This window comes from Gossypium arboreum, chromosome 7 (assembly GCF_025698485.1).
Source record: "Gossypium arboreum isolate Shixiya-1 chromosome 7, ASM2569848v2, whole genome shotgun sequence".
NCBI classification, from domain to species: Eukaryota; Viridiplantae; Streptophyta; class Magnoliopsida; order Malvales; family Malvaceae; genus Gossypium; species Gossypium arboreum.
Genome location: NC_069076.1, coordinates 62,602,536 through 62,617,041, shown reverse-complemented (window position 1 = coordinate 62,617,041; position 14,506 = coordinate 62,602,536). Strand labels below are relative to the sequence as shown.

Here is a 14,506-nt window from a genome sequence, read left to right as displayed (position 1 = left end):
CTCCAAATAAAATCAACCCAACCCCATGCAATGCAACGTACAATACATGACATGCTATCTCATGATATCAGTACATATAATCAATAAATGTATACATGCAAACTATCATAATACTCAATATATACCCATCAATCAGTCAGTTCACACAATTAGGGTCCTAAGTATACCCATCAATCAGTCAGTTCACACAATTAGGGTCCTGAGTAATGCTTACTGACCCTACAGTAGATTCACAGTCGACTTGGGTGACCCGTGCAACCTTAGCAATCAATTCAGTGAAAATCGCTCACACACCCATGTGGCCCACACGGCCCAAATTGGCCTTAGCCGTGTGGATCACACGACCTGGCCCAGAATTCCACACGCCCGTGTGGCCCACACAGCCAAATCAGTCTAGCCCGTGTGTCACACACGGCCTACTTGGCCATCAGATGACCGTGTCTTGCACGCATGGCCTGTCCTCCTCAATCACACACCCGTGTTAGGGCACACGGCTTACCACACGGGCGACTACATGCCCGTGTGGCATCTATAATGGGGTTTTTTTGGCTTTTTGTTGAACCTTATTTTTTGCGTTTCGGGTACACACTTGGTATCAATTGATGCTAAAACGATCCCTGAGTAAGGCTCAAACGGGGTTGCAATGGGACATTCATCCTTTAACTATCGATAACCATACCTTTGATCAAAATGAAAATTCCACGCACTTAACTCGTCGATTAGGAACAATATATAGTCCCTTGATTAACTCCTAAACACTAAAAAGAAACCCCTTTTAGAAAGTATTCAGAAAAACGTTTAGATTAGCAAAAGCCAAAATTTACCAATAACACGCAAAAGTCGAATTAACGAGTCCTAAAATTTGAAAGTAGATGGAAAAGAGAGCAGAAAGACCACAGCAAGGGAACAAGAAGGGCGGTGACAAAAAGGAAACAACAAGAAAAAGAAAGAGGAAGTGGTAGAGAGAATGGTCAGTTTTTTTCTTTCTGAAGAGAGAGCTTTCGGGAGAACTGATTTACTCGAATCCCACTACCTACACTAACTCAACCACCCACTTCTTAAATTTTTGGTACAACTCAAACTCTCAGCCAGCAGTAGACTGACACTTCACTCAACCTTTAGACCAGTAGGCCCATTCTGATGTAAACTTACGAAAAATTACTTAAAAGCATACTAGCCTGAAATAGGGGTAAAGTCAGAAAAATACTAAAATTTGCCAAAGCTAGGGCTTAAACCTGGGAACTCTCACATATACCCATGATCCTTAACCACTAAAGCAAATATACATTTGTGTCATATTTCCACAATAACAAAAATAAGAATTTTGGGGCGTTACAACTCTACCCCCTAAAAGAAATTTCATTCTCGAAATTTACCTGATCAGGACAGATGAGGATACTACTGACGCACCGCATCCTCAGGCTCCTACATGACCTCCTCAGTGCTATGATTTTGCCACAGCACCTTCACTAATGGAATCAAATTCCTTCAGAGAACCTTTACATCGTGATCCAGAATCTGAACCGTCTCCTCTTCGAAGGTCAAATCTGGCCTAACCTCTATTTCCTCAACAGGGAAAACATAGTAGGATCAGAGCGGTAATGCCTCAACATCGAGACATGGAATACGTCATCAATATGGTCTAGCTCTGGAGGTAACTCCAACTGATAAGAGACAGGTCCTACTCGCTTCAGAATTTGGTAAGACCCAATAAACCTAGGGCTTAACTTGCCATTGCGACCGAACCTCAGAACCTTCTTCCATGGCGAGATCTTAAGAAACACAAAGTCCCCCACATAATACTCAATCTCACGTCTCTTCATATTAGTATAAGACTTCTTTCTGTCCGTAGCTGCCTTCAAACGATCCCTAATCAGTCGAACCTTATCTTCAATATCGGAAACTAACTCAGGATCTAACACTTGTCGTTCACCCAACTCAGTCCAACATAGGGAGTGTGACACTTACGACCATACAGGGCTTCATAAGGTGCCATCTGAATGCTAGACTAGAAGTTTTTATTATAGGCAAACTCTGCTAGCAGTAGATATTCCTCCCAACTGCCTTGAAAGTTGATAACACAGCTTTTCAATATATCCTTCAGTATCTGAATCACCCTCTCAGATTGATCATCGGTCTGAGGATGGAATGCAGTACTGAAGTCCAATCTTGAAACTAGAGCTTCATGAAGCTTCTTCCAAAACCAATACGTGAAGTGAGGATCCCTATCAGAGATAATCAAAACCGGTACCCCATGCAGTCTCACTATCTTAGAAATATACAGCTTCGCCAGCTTCTGTAGAGAATAATCTATCCTAACCGGGATGAAGTGTGCAGACTTGGTCAATTGATCCACAATGACCCAGACAGAATCCTTCTTAGTGGGTGTCAAAGGCAACCCACTAACAAAATCCATCGTTACTCTCTCCCATTTCCATAACGGAATCTTAACCGGCTGTAGCAAACTCGAAGGCAATTGATGCTCAGCCTTAACCTGCTGACATGTCAGACATCTACCGATAAAATCAGTAACCTCTCGCTTGGATCCTGGCCACCAATACAACTCTCGAAGATCTCAGTACATCTTATTCCCACCAGGGTGAATAGCATAAGGGCTACTATGTGCCTCTCTCAGTATAGACTATCTCAAATTAGAATCACTTGGCACATATATCCAGCATCAGAAACAGAACACACCATCAGATTTCAACCCAAAGTCCGTAGTGCTACCACCCTCAATCTGTCGGAACTGAAGAACCAAAGACTTATCCTCCAACTATTTACCATTGATATGCTTGATCTAAGTCGGTTTGACCTGTAGCTCAACCAATAAACTCCCATCGTCGAACAAGATAAGTCGAGCAAACATCGCTCTCAGATCTGTCATAACCCTACAGCTCAATGCATCGGCCACCACATTGGCCTTGCCAGGATGGTACTCAATGGTATAGTCGTAATCCTTAAGCAGCTCAATCCATCTGCGCTGCCTAAAATTCAACTCCTTCTGAGTAAGGAGGTATTTGAGGCTCTTGTGATCAGTATAGATGACACACTTCTCACCATACAGATAATGCCTCCAAATTTTCAAAGCGAAAACCACAGCGGCCAATTCCAAACCATGTGTCAGATAGTTAGCCTCATGTGTCTTAAGCTGATGAGACGAATATGCTACAACCTTATCGTCTTGCATTAGCACGCAACCCAAACCAACATACGATGCATCATTGTACACTAAAACTCTTTTCTAGATTCTGGCTGTATCAGAACAAGAGCCTTAGTCAGTACAATTGATGCGCATCAGTCCAGACAAATGGTACACCCTTGCGTAGCAGCTTAGTTAAGGGTGCTGTAATCAGTGAGAAACCTTTCACAAACCATCGGTAATAGCATGCCAGCCCCAGAAAGCTACGGATCTCAGACACATTCTTAGGCTAGTTCCAATCCAATATAGCCTCAATCTTTCGAGGATCCACTCGAACCCCCTCATCAAAAACCAAATGGCCCAGAAAAGTTGCTTCACGTAACCAAAACTCACACTTGCTGAACTTAGCATAGAGCTGCTTTTCCCTCAAAATCTGAAGAACAATCCTAAGGTGCTCGTCATGCTCCTCCTCAGTCCTCGAATAAACCAATATGTCATCGATGAACACTACCACAAATCGGTCCAGATAGGACTGAAATGCTCGATTCATAAGATCTATGAAAGCTGCCGATGCATTAGTCAGTCCAAATGGCATCACTAGGAACTCGTAGTGCCATAACGAGTCCTAAACACTGTCTTATGTACATCAGACTCCTTAAACTTCAACTGATGGTACTCAGACAGGAGATCAATCTTAGAAAATACCGAAGCTCCTCAAAACTGGTCAAACAGGTCATCGATCCTTAGCAACAGATACTTGTTCTTGATGGTTAGCTTATTCAGTTGCCGGTAGTCAATACACATCCTCATGGATCCATCCTTCTTCTTAACAAACAGTATTGGTGCTCCCCACGGAGACACACTAGGGCGAATGAAACCACGATCTAAGAACTCCTGAATTTGAGCCTTAAGCTCCGTAAGCTCGTTCGGTGCTATTCAATAGGGAGCGATGGACACCGAAGCTATACCCAGAAGAAGCTCAATCTAAAACTCCACTTCCTAATTCAGAGGTAAACCCGGTAGCTCCTCAAGGAAGACGTTAGGAAAATCCCTTACAGTGCGAATATCCTTTAAAGTAGAGTCCTCAGAAGCGGAAACACTTACGTAGGCCAAGTACGCCTTACATCCCTTGCGAACTAGTTTCTCAGCTACCAGTGCAGAGATCATGTTAGATAAGTAGTTTCGGCGTTGTCCAATCACAACTACCTCATCATTCTCTTCAATTCTCAAGATGACCCTTTTAGTCACACAGTCCAGACTGACCCGGTGCTTGACCAACCAGTCCATCCCTCGAATCAGATTGAACTCCCTAAACGGAAGCTCCATTAAGTACAGTAACCTCACTCGTATTGCTCTCAACCGAAATCTCCAGATTTTTGGAAACAAAATAGACAGCATAGGAATGTGTAGATCCTATATCTATCAATATAGTGTAAGGCACATCATAAATAAGAAATGTACCCGTCATGACGTCCGAAGCATTTCTGTCTTCTTGGCATCGTGCAGCATAAACAAGAGTAGGCTGCCTTACCTCAGTCTGTCCAGCACATCTGCTATAACACCCCTTACTCGAGTCCGAGGCCGAGACTGAGTACGAGGAATTACTAAACTTAAACACATGCATTCCAACATTTGCAAATCTTGAAAACTTGATCAAACTTAAAACTTTTCAAACCTTGTCTAGTATTCCTTATTACGGGCCTAAGAGGCCCAAAACAAGCTTTAAGAATGATTCGAAACCAAACTGGGCCCGTTAAAGAACTCTAGAGAATGACTCTTGAAACAGGGGTACACGCCCGTGTGGCCTTCTTGACATGGCCGTGTTGAAGGCCCGTGCATTTCACACGGCCTAAACGCATCGGGACACATCTGTGTCCCTAACCCGTGTAGAATTAATTCCTAATTCGAACCTACAGGGGTTTTCACTCGGCTTGGCACATGCCCGTGTCTCAGTTCGTGTCTAAAAACCTTGACATTCTGTTTCTGACGTCAGCAACCATTTAGGGGAACACGCCTGTGTGCTAGACCGTGTGGTAAATTTAAATTCCACATTTAAGGTGCAGACTTCGTATAGGCTGGGCACATGCCCATGCCCAGAGGCTGTGTCATTCACACGGCTGAGACACACGGCCGTGTCTTTGCCTGTGTGTTACTACCATGCCTACTGACTTGAAATTTTAAGGTGCAGAGGGCACACGGCTGGACAACACGCCCATGGGGTTGACCATGTGTCGTACACGGCCTAGACACACGCCTGTACGTCTACCCGTGTGGACAAAACAAGGCTATATACCAAGCATTTTTTGCCACCCTTACTTGCACCAACCTACACAACAACAATTATCTCCAATTTACACAGTAATAAAAGACTAAATCAACCACAACATGACATTCAAAGCAAACCTTATAACACTCTAACAACCAAACATGCACTTGATCATTCATACATTTGTTCATCAAGGGAAGCGTCATCATTTGCAAATATTAACTATTAACCATGGCTTTATACAAAAAGAAGGTTTTCGTCCCATGACAACATAATTGGCTAACTTAACAATATGACACATAACAAAAGCTAATCCCTATACATGCCATACTCAAGTTAAGAAAAGTAACTATACCAAAAGCTTAGAGTGATAGTGTGAGTGATGCCTCCGACGTTCTTTGATCCACGGGCTGATTTGGCGGTACTACAAGAAAATGGAAAGGAAAAAGGTAAGCACAAAGCTTAGTAAGGAAAATGAAAAGGGTAAGCATAAAAAAAAAATTTCTCAGACTCTAGATTTGTGGTCCCAGAACCACTATTCTGACTAGGCCCAAAATCGGGCTGTTACAATTCTCTCTCCTTAGGGATTTTCATCCCTAAAAATCTTATCGACGAAAAGATTTGGGTATTGGTCTCTCATAGTCTCTTCGGGTTCCCATGTGGCTTCTTTGACTTTATGTCTATTCCACAAAACTTTCACGAGTGCTACACTCTTATTCCTTAATTGCTTAACCTCCCGATAACCGACTCTTCGCCATAAGTCATATCTGAACGAATTTCAACCCTGTTGACGAAAGAACATGCGAAGGATCCGAACGATAATAGCGCAACATCGACACATGGAAAACATTGTGGATCTTTTCCAACTCAGATGGCAAGGCAAGTTGATATGCTACCGGTCCAATTTTCTCCGTCACGTCATATCGTCCAATAAACCACAGACTTAATTTTCCTTTCTGATAAACCATAATTTATACATATTTTTATCCCATGCTTAGCATAACTATGGATGGTTTCTCCATAGAATTGGTGAATTCGATGCTCCTAATCCTTTAATTTCATGTTTTATACTTAGGTGAGTATAGGAGAGTAAACGGGGTGAGAAACAGGCTGAAAACGGAGAAAATAGACCCACGTGGGAAACCAACACGGCCTGAACTTCCTCACACGGGTGTGTCACACGGCCGTATCCCTTTGTTAAGATCGAACCACGACTTACACGGGTATATCACACACCCGTGCCCACTTAACAATCTTGACCACGACCTTAAGTAATCGCACATGGGTGTGTCACACGAGCGTGTCCCTGCCGAGCCCAAGTTTAGTCCAATTCAGAAAAGGTAAATTTTAAGGGCTCTTAGGCATTCTAAAGCCTATTTAAACACCTGAGGAGGCACCTAGAAGAGGAAACGAAGAGTAGGAAGCAAGGAATTACTCAAGGAAAGCCGATTGATCCATCTCAGAAGTTGGATTCATCATTAAGACTGAAGATCTCCCTTCAAGTTCCTTCAGGAGTTTCGGGTTTTCTTATGTTTTTTTGTCTTTATGCTTTTGAGATGTTTTCTTTCATAAGTATGAACTAAACCCCCTAAATACCTAAGGAGAATGAAACCTAAGAAGGATCTTGTTATTATTATCTGAATTGTATGATAAATATTTGACTTGTTCTTAATTATGTGTTCTTAATTCTTGTTTTGATATTCCAGGATATTGATTCAATTTAAGCTCTTATTCAGAGGAGGAATCAACCCTGTCTAAGAGTAAATTTGTCATAATTAAGCGGAGTTGATTGCACGCCTAGAGATAGGATGATAAAATTTTGCCGGATTAGGGTGAAACCTAATAAGGGAATCCATATATCGAGTTAATGCAATTCTAGGGTGTTAATTAGAAAGAGATTTCAATTATTCAACCTAGGGTTAGACGTTATTAGTCTCGAGAGAGATAATAATATAACTTGGGGATTTCTACGGATCAAGTCAAATGAATAAATCGTCTGATTTAGAGTCAAATAACAAGTGAAGTCTAGGTGGATTTTTCCTTAGGTATTGTCTTAGTAAATCAAATTTTCCCAACAATATTTTCCCAAATTTTCTTTCTGTACATTCTTAGCTAATAATTAGTTTAGATAACCAAACCTCTTAATTTTTAGACTAGATAATAAAAAGGAAGTAAATACCAGTACTCGTAGTTCCTTTGGGTTCGACAATCCGGTCTTGCTGAACTATACTACTGTTCGATAGGTACACTTGCCTTAATCGTGATAATAAGTTAGTCTCAAGAATGATTCTTTCATAAATCTTTAAAACTTGTCACAAATATCACGTATCAAGTTTTTGACGTCATTGCTGGGGAACTAGGATATTAGGAACACTCACTTTTTATTACTTTAGCCATTTTACTTTTATTGTAATTTAAAATTTTATTTTATTTTCTAATTCTTCATTTATTTTCTTCTGACAGGTTTTTCTAGTTTATGACCAGAAGAAACCCGTCAGGACCACTACTTTTTCACAGTGAGATCGATCGCATAGTTCGCAGAAACAGACGAGAAATAAGGCGAAGCTTACAATACACAGAGGAAGAGCAAGAGGACAATACTTCAACCACAATCGAGGAGATGGCTGAAAACTAAGAAAATTCGCTACCTCCTGCGATTGCTGTTAATCAGAATCCTACTTCACGCACTATGTATGATTATGCTAAATCTTCTTTAACATGAACTGAATCGAGCATAGTTAGACCTACTGTAGCTGCAAATACTTTTGAACTGAAACCTAACACAATTCAAATGATATAGCAATTTGTTCAGTTTGATGGTTTGCAAGACGAAGATCCCAACGCTCACTTGGCAAATTTTTTAGAATTTTGCGCCACTTTTAAAATAAATGGTGTTTCTGATGACGCTATTCGCCTTTGGTTATTCCCTTTTTCATTGAGAAACAAAGCTAAACAGTGGCTGAACTCGTTTCCACGGGGGTCAATCACTACTTGGGAATAAATGATCGAAAAGTTTTTATTAAAATATTTTCTGCCGGCTAAAACGGCTAAATTACGTAATGATATCTCTTCTTTTGTGCAGATAGATTTAGAAACACTCTACGATGCACGGGAGAGATACAAGGACCTCTTGAGAAGATGCCCTCACCATGGGTTACCACTCTGGTTACAGGTCCAAACCTTTCATAATGGCTTGAATCCTTCAACTTGGCAGATGGTTGACGCAGCTGCTGGCGGAACCATCAATAATAAGACACTTGAAGATGCCTATGAATTTATAGAGGAGATGTCACTGAATAACTATCAGTGGCAAGTCATGAGGATAAAACTAACAAAAATAGTCAACGTTTATAATGTTGATTCGGTTACCATGCTCTCTAATCAGGTAGAACTCTTGAATAAGAAAATTGACGGTTTCTTTATTTCTTCACAGGTTCACCCAGTAATGCAGTACGAAATGAGTGGAGGTGGATCAAACAGTTTAGAATACCCACCTTATGGCCACAACATGGAGAATAAGCAGTTAAATTACATGGGTAACAATCCTCAATCTCAAAACAATCCTGATAGCAATACTTACAATGCAGGTTGGAAAAACCACCCAAATTTTTCATGGGGAGGCCAAGGAAATCAGCTTTCAGCAACCACCGTACCAGCAGGAGAAAAAGCCGAACCTTAAGGAGATGCTAACCAAATTCGTCTCGGTGTTAGAAACTCATTTTTAGAATACTGAGACGACACTCAAAAATCAACAAGCATCAATCTAGGGGCTCGAAACTCAGATTGGCCAGCTTGCCAAGTTGATTTCCGAAAGACCACTAGGAAGCCCACCCAGCAACATTGAATCTAACCCGAGGGAGCAACTCAACGCTATTGTCATTCAAGATAAGGAAGGGTTAGCTGCAGAACCAATGCCAAAAACAGTGGTAAGCAAAGGTAAGAATGAGGTAGGCCAAAATAACCCAAAGCCGATGAGTATAGAATATAAACCTCGTGTGCCATACCCTAATACAACAAGGAAAGACTGATCAAATGAACAATTTGGCAAATTCCTTAAACTTTTAAAGAAACTACATATTAACTTACCGTTTATTGAAGCCCTTTCACAGATGCCAAATGCAGTCAAGTTTTTAAAGGAGCTTGTAACAAATAAACGAAAGTTGGTTGAGGCGTCGCATGTGGAGTTGAATGCAGTTTGCTCAGCCATACTACAGAATAAGCTACCTAACAAATTGAAGGATCCAGGGAGTTTTACGATTCCTTGTTTAATTGGTAGTTTAGATGTTCATCATGCATTGGCTAACTTAGGGGCAAGCATTAATGTTATGCCTTATAAAATGTTTAAACAACTAGGTCTTGGAAAACCCAAACAAACTAGGATGAGCATTCAATTGGCTGATAAAACTATTAGATTTCCTAGGGGTATCATTGAAGATGTTCTTGTTAAGATCGATAAATTTATATACCTAGTAGACTTTGTTGTTCTAGACATGGAAGAGGATAGTAACACACCTTTAATTTTAGGACAACCCTTTTTAGCGACTGCTAGAACCATTATTGATATTTGTACAGGTGAACTCACACTTCGTGTGGGAGATGAAACAATCACCCTTCAAGCTCGTAATTTGAGTAACACATCAAAAATTAAAGGTGGTTGTATAAATCATTCTACTAGTACTGATCACGTGGTGAAGCCTTCTGTGCAGGAAACAGTTACAAAGAACGCATATAAGCTATGTTCAAACAACAACAAGGGACCTATCTATGAAGAATGAAGGCTACAAATCGAGGAGCTAGATGAATGGCGGACATAGAAATCGAGAACATCCGATAAGCCGAAACCGAGCCAGGATGAGCTCAATACCTCACCAAATCAACTTAAGGTTAAAGACAAAGTACTACTAGATGCAACAGATCCTCGCATTACCACTTCTGAATCTAATGAAGAAATTTCTCTTACGGTACTCAGTATTTTCCCATATGGTACAGTCGAGGTAAATCATCCCAAATTCGGTACATTTAAGGTAAACAATACTCGTCTTAAACCTTATGTTGATAAAGTTTATAGCAGGGATGAGGAGTGTAAACTCCTCGCTCCACCTTGACCATGCAAAAGTGAGGTAAGTCGAGCTTAGACTATAAATAAGCACTTCTCGGGAGGCAACCCAAGCATTAACAGTGTTAATCTCTTTAAAATTTTAGTTTTTAACATCTAACATACTAACCGAATCATGGAATGCAAGCTTTCTAAAGACCACACGGCCAAGAACACGAGTGTGCATTAGGCCGTACGACATGGCCGTGGGAGAAACTGCCAAAATAACACAGGCGTGTGACACGCTCGTGCTTTGAAACCGTGGGCAAACCTATCAATTTAGCATGGGTGTTCGATACGCCCGTGCCCAGCCTTGTGGATGACACTGTCACAATAACACGGGCATGTGCCTTCATACACGGGCATGGGAGAAGCGATTGAAGATTGACATGGCCGGGCAACATGGCCGTGTACACCAATGCGCCCAATTTTGAAAACCATGAAACGCACGAGCTGAAACGAAGGCACACCGGCGTGCCCCACGGCCGTGTGCCCCAATTTCTCTATAAACAACTATTATCTATTTTAGCTTTATCTTTATATTTTGAAATTACTTTTTACTTCCTGATAATACTATTTTTTCTTGAGTATTTACAATATTTATTTTCGGCTATTTCATTACGAGTAAATATGCTTCATTATATTTCCTAAAGAGTTCCTGATTTTATCACAGTCATAAAGAGCTCTAAAGCTCCTCATCAAACAGGAACTAAAAACTCCAACGGTGCAGGATGAACCTCTACCACCACCGGAGTATCCTCCTCTATTCTCATCATTTCCTTGGCCGATTATTTTCCATGACTCCAATTCAAGGAGTCCATGCATCATTAAGGAAGTTTCACTTCTCTTCCTATCTTATGATTATAAATCTATCTTTGTCAATATATCTTTCCTTGTACATTGAGGGCAATGTACATCTTAAGTGTGGGGGGTCTCTCATATCATCATTAGAAATCTCTAAATTTTGTCTTATTCTCACGTGAATCACTCATATCACTATTAGAATGAATTTTGATTAATTTATGATTTTTATTGAGATGTCTTGAATTAAAACATAGGTATTTATGCATTGATTGTTTAAACTTTAGGACATTAGGGAATCAAGCATGATAAGTTGATTTTTGAAGAATTAAAAACTTTTAGGTTGTTTCCTTAAGCTTAGGTATTATCTTGAGTTGAAATTCACAAGTTTGAACATCAAAAAGCCATATTTTTTGTAAGATCTTGAGCATTTAGAGCATATTTTATTCCTTTCATGCTCACTTTCATTATGAGTGCGTCAGTTTTGATTTGTTATTCTAGAACTTGCTTGATTATGCATGTCAAGACCACACCATTTGATTTGATATGTCAAGATGATAAAGGCACTTAGGTTTAACCCACTCACTCCACAAAATCCTACCTTCATAACTAACCCTTAGTGAACCCCTTTGAGCCTAACAAACCATTAATTGATTTACCCTCAATATTAACCCATAACCCATTATTGTTGAAATCCCCTAATTTGATCCCTATTTTTGTCGAGATTTGATTTGAACTAATTGCTTAGCTATGTTTTGTTCTTCTATGTTTTTGACTTGTTCTTAAAAAAAAAACTACTTCAATACATATTAGTAGTAATTCGTCGTTTTTGAGCTTAAGTGTTAATTCCATATTCTGAGAAGAAGCTCACTTGTATCCAACTAATGACTAGTTATTTTTCTAGCTAGGTAATTTTTAAATTCAATCTCGATTCTAACATCTTCTTTTAGCTTATGACCACACCCCCTAACCAAAGCCACGTTACAACCCTCTAAAAAGACCTTTTTGATTGATGCATCACCTCAGTATATAGTGATGGAGATTTGATTTTCAAGCAAGCCTATGGTAATAACTTTTCATATTGACTAATGAGTGCTTTTATTGATGTCCTTAAACACCTTGAGTGACTTGAGTGAATCTTTAGTGAGGATGTTAAACTCTGGGATATTTTGATCAAAGGTAATCACTTAAATGAGGGGAGACACCTATGTTTTCGTGATAAAATGTTCAACTTGGAATGTTTGAAACTTTGATGTACTTTTAGTTGAATTTTCAATGTATGAGTACTTATGGATTATTTTGAGATATTATTGATAGGGATTATAAATTGAGAAGAATTTATTTTGATTGTGGTTGAGGATTTTTGCTTGAGGATAAGCAAATGTGTAACACCCCTAACCCAAATCCGATCGCCGGATTAAGGCTAAGAGGTACTACCTAATTAAACATTTAATTATCTCATTCACATTATAAATAAACATAAACATAGATCAAACTGGAATACATACTGATTTTTAAATTATACGCCATTTTCGTATGGCCAAAATATTTACAAATTTCAAAACATCGCTATCATCAGCCTAACCTATACATGCCATATCGAGTAAAAAATATAACTGTACCCAAAAAGATCGATAGTGTGATGAACTGCTGACGATCCCCGAGTCGGTAGCCAAAATCAACAATCTATAAAACAGGGAAATAAAGAACAGAGTAAGCTTTCAAAGCTTAGTAAGTTTTAAGCAATACAAACAATTAAAACTTGTCATTTAAATCGAGCATTTAGTATCACAAAACTAGTATTCTAACTACAAATCACTTGGCCGAATATACACAAGTACTCCAATTATAAAGCCTATTGGCCGAATATATATGTATATATATATATATGAATACACAAAGAAATTTTAGCACATAGTTTACTTTACTTTGTAGCTCATACAATTAATTTAAGTCACATACTTTCATATAATGACAGACATCGACCGAATAGGTCATTCTCTTATTCGTAGATATAGTAGTCATCCACACACATATATCGTTCTTTGATAATAATAATTCACTTTAAAAATCAATTCACATATGAGTACATAATATGTACCCGACCGTCATAATGTATCATACAAAATCAATAGTAGTTTACCTCGAACTTTCGAATTCATAATCTTACTCGAATCACCGGTGTTAAGCCTGCTAGGTTTAAAACCCGAATCCAGTCACCAGCACAAAGCCTGTTGGACTTTAAGCTCGGATATAATACTAGCACTAAGCCTGCGGGATTTAACCCGGATATATTACCAGTATGAAGCCTACGGGATTTAACCTGGATATATTACCAGCACGAAGCCTACGGGACTTAACCCGGATATATATCGAGTGCTAAGCATATTTACTCATATGATAACTCAATTCACATAACATATCACATTACTAATTCAATTTCTTCACTCGAATATAAGCACAAAAAAATACACCTTCAACATAACTTTCGGTTTAATATTCATACATAAGTACACATAACCATTTCACTATCTCAGCTTAACTCCTAACAACCTTTCGGTTACATGCCATATACTCAATTTATTTATCAAACAACCTCATTCAAGTAGAGACAATAGGTCGCAATTCATCTATCGTACTTATCTCATGACATCATCAATTATATATAATAAATATGATTACTCAAAACTTACCTCGGTATACTTGAACGGTTGCGGAAAGGCTACTCAATTACTTTCTCTTTTCCCCTATCCAACTTTGACCCTCTTTGCTCTTGAGCTTAATTTAAAACAAATAGATTTGTTTAATTACTTAACAAATAGGCAATTCAATTTAATACATGTATATCATATATTTAAGGTACAAATGACTTTAACAACTAGCTGTTTAAACACCATATATATTCCCTACTCATGCACAACCGAACACATTACTAGGCATTATCAAGTTTATAATTATAAGCATGTATACGTTAAGACCAATTATATATATAACATGTTCAAGTATGATATTATAAATTAAATACATACACATCCAATTATCAAATTATGCACAAGTGCCGAATTACAATTTGAAAAGAAAAGAAAATTAAAGCATAAATTTTGCTATGGTATAATCATATTAAAACATTTTATTTATTTATCAAATTCGGACACAACAAAATAGCTTTAGATATCAAAACTCAAAATTAGTTTATAACGAT

General features: G+C 38.9%; 1 non-coding gene across 1 annotated transcript; it reads right to left on the bottom strand.

Annotated features, from left to right (window-relative positions):
* Window positions 1-8,457: 8,457 nt before the first annotated feature.
* On the bottom strand, window positions 8,458-8,564 carry LOC128296051 (small nucleolar RNA R71). The gene has a single exon (XR_008286599.1). It is a non-coding gene; the product is annotated as a small nucleolar RNA R71 (small nucleolar RNA).
* Window positions 8,565-14,506: the final 5,942 nt, after the last annotated feature.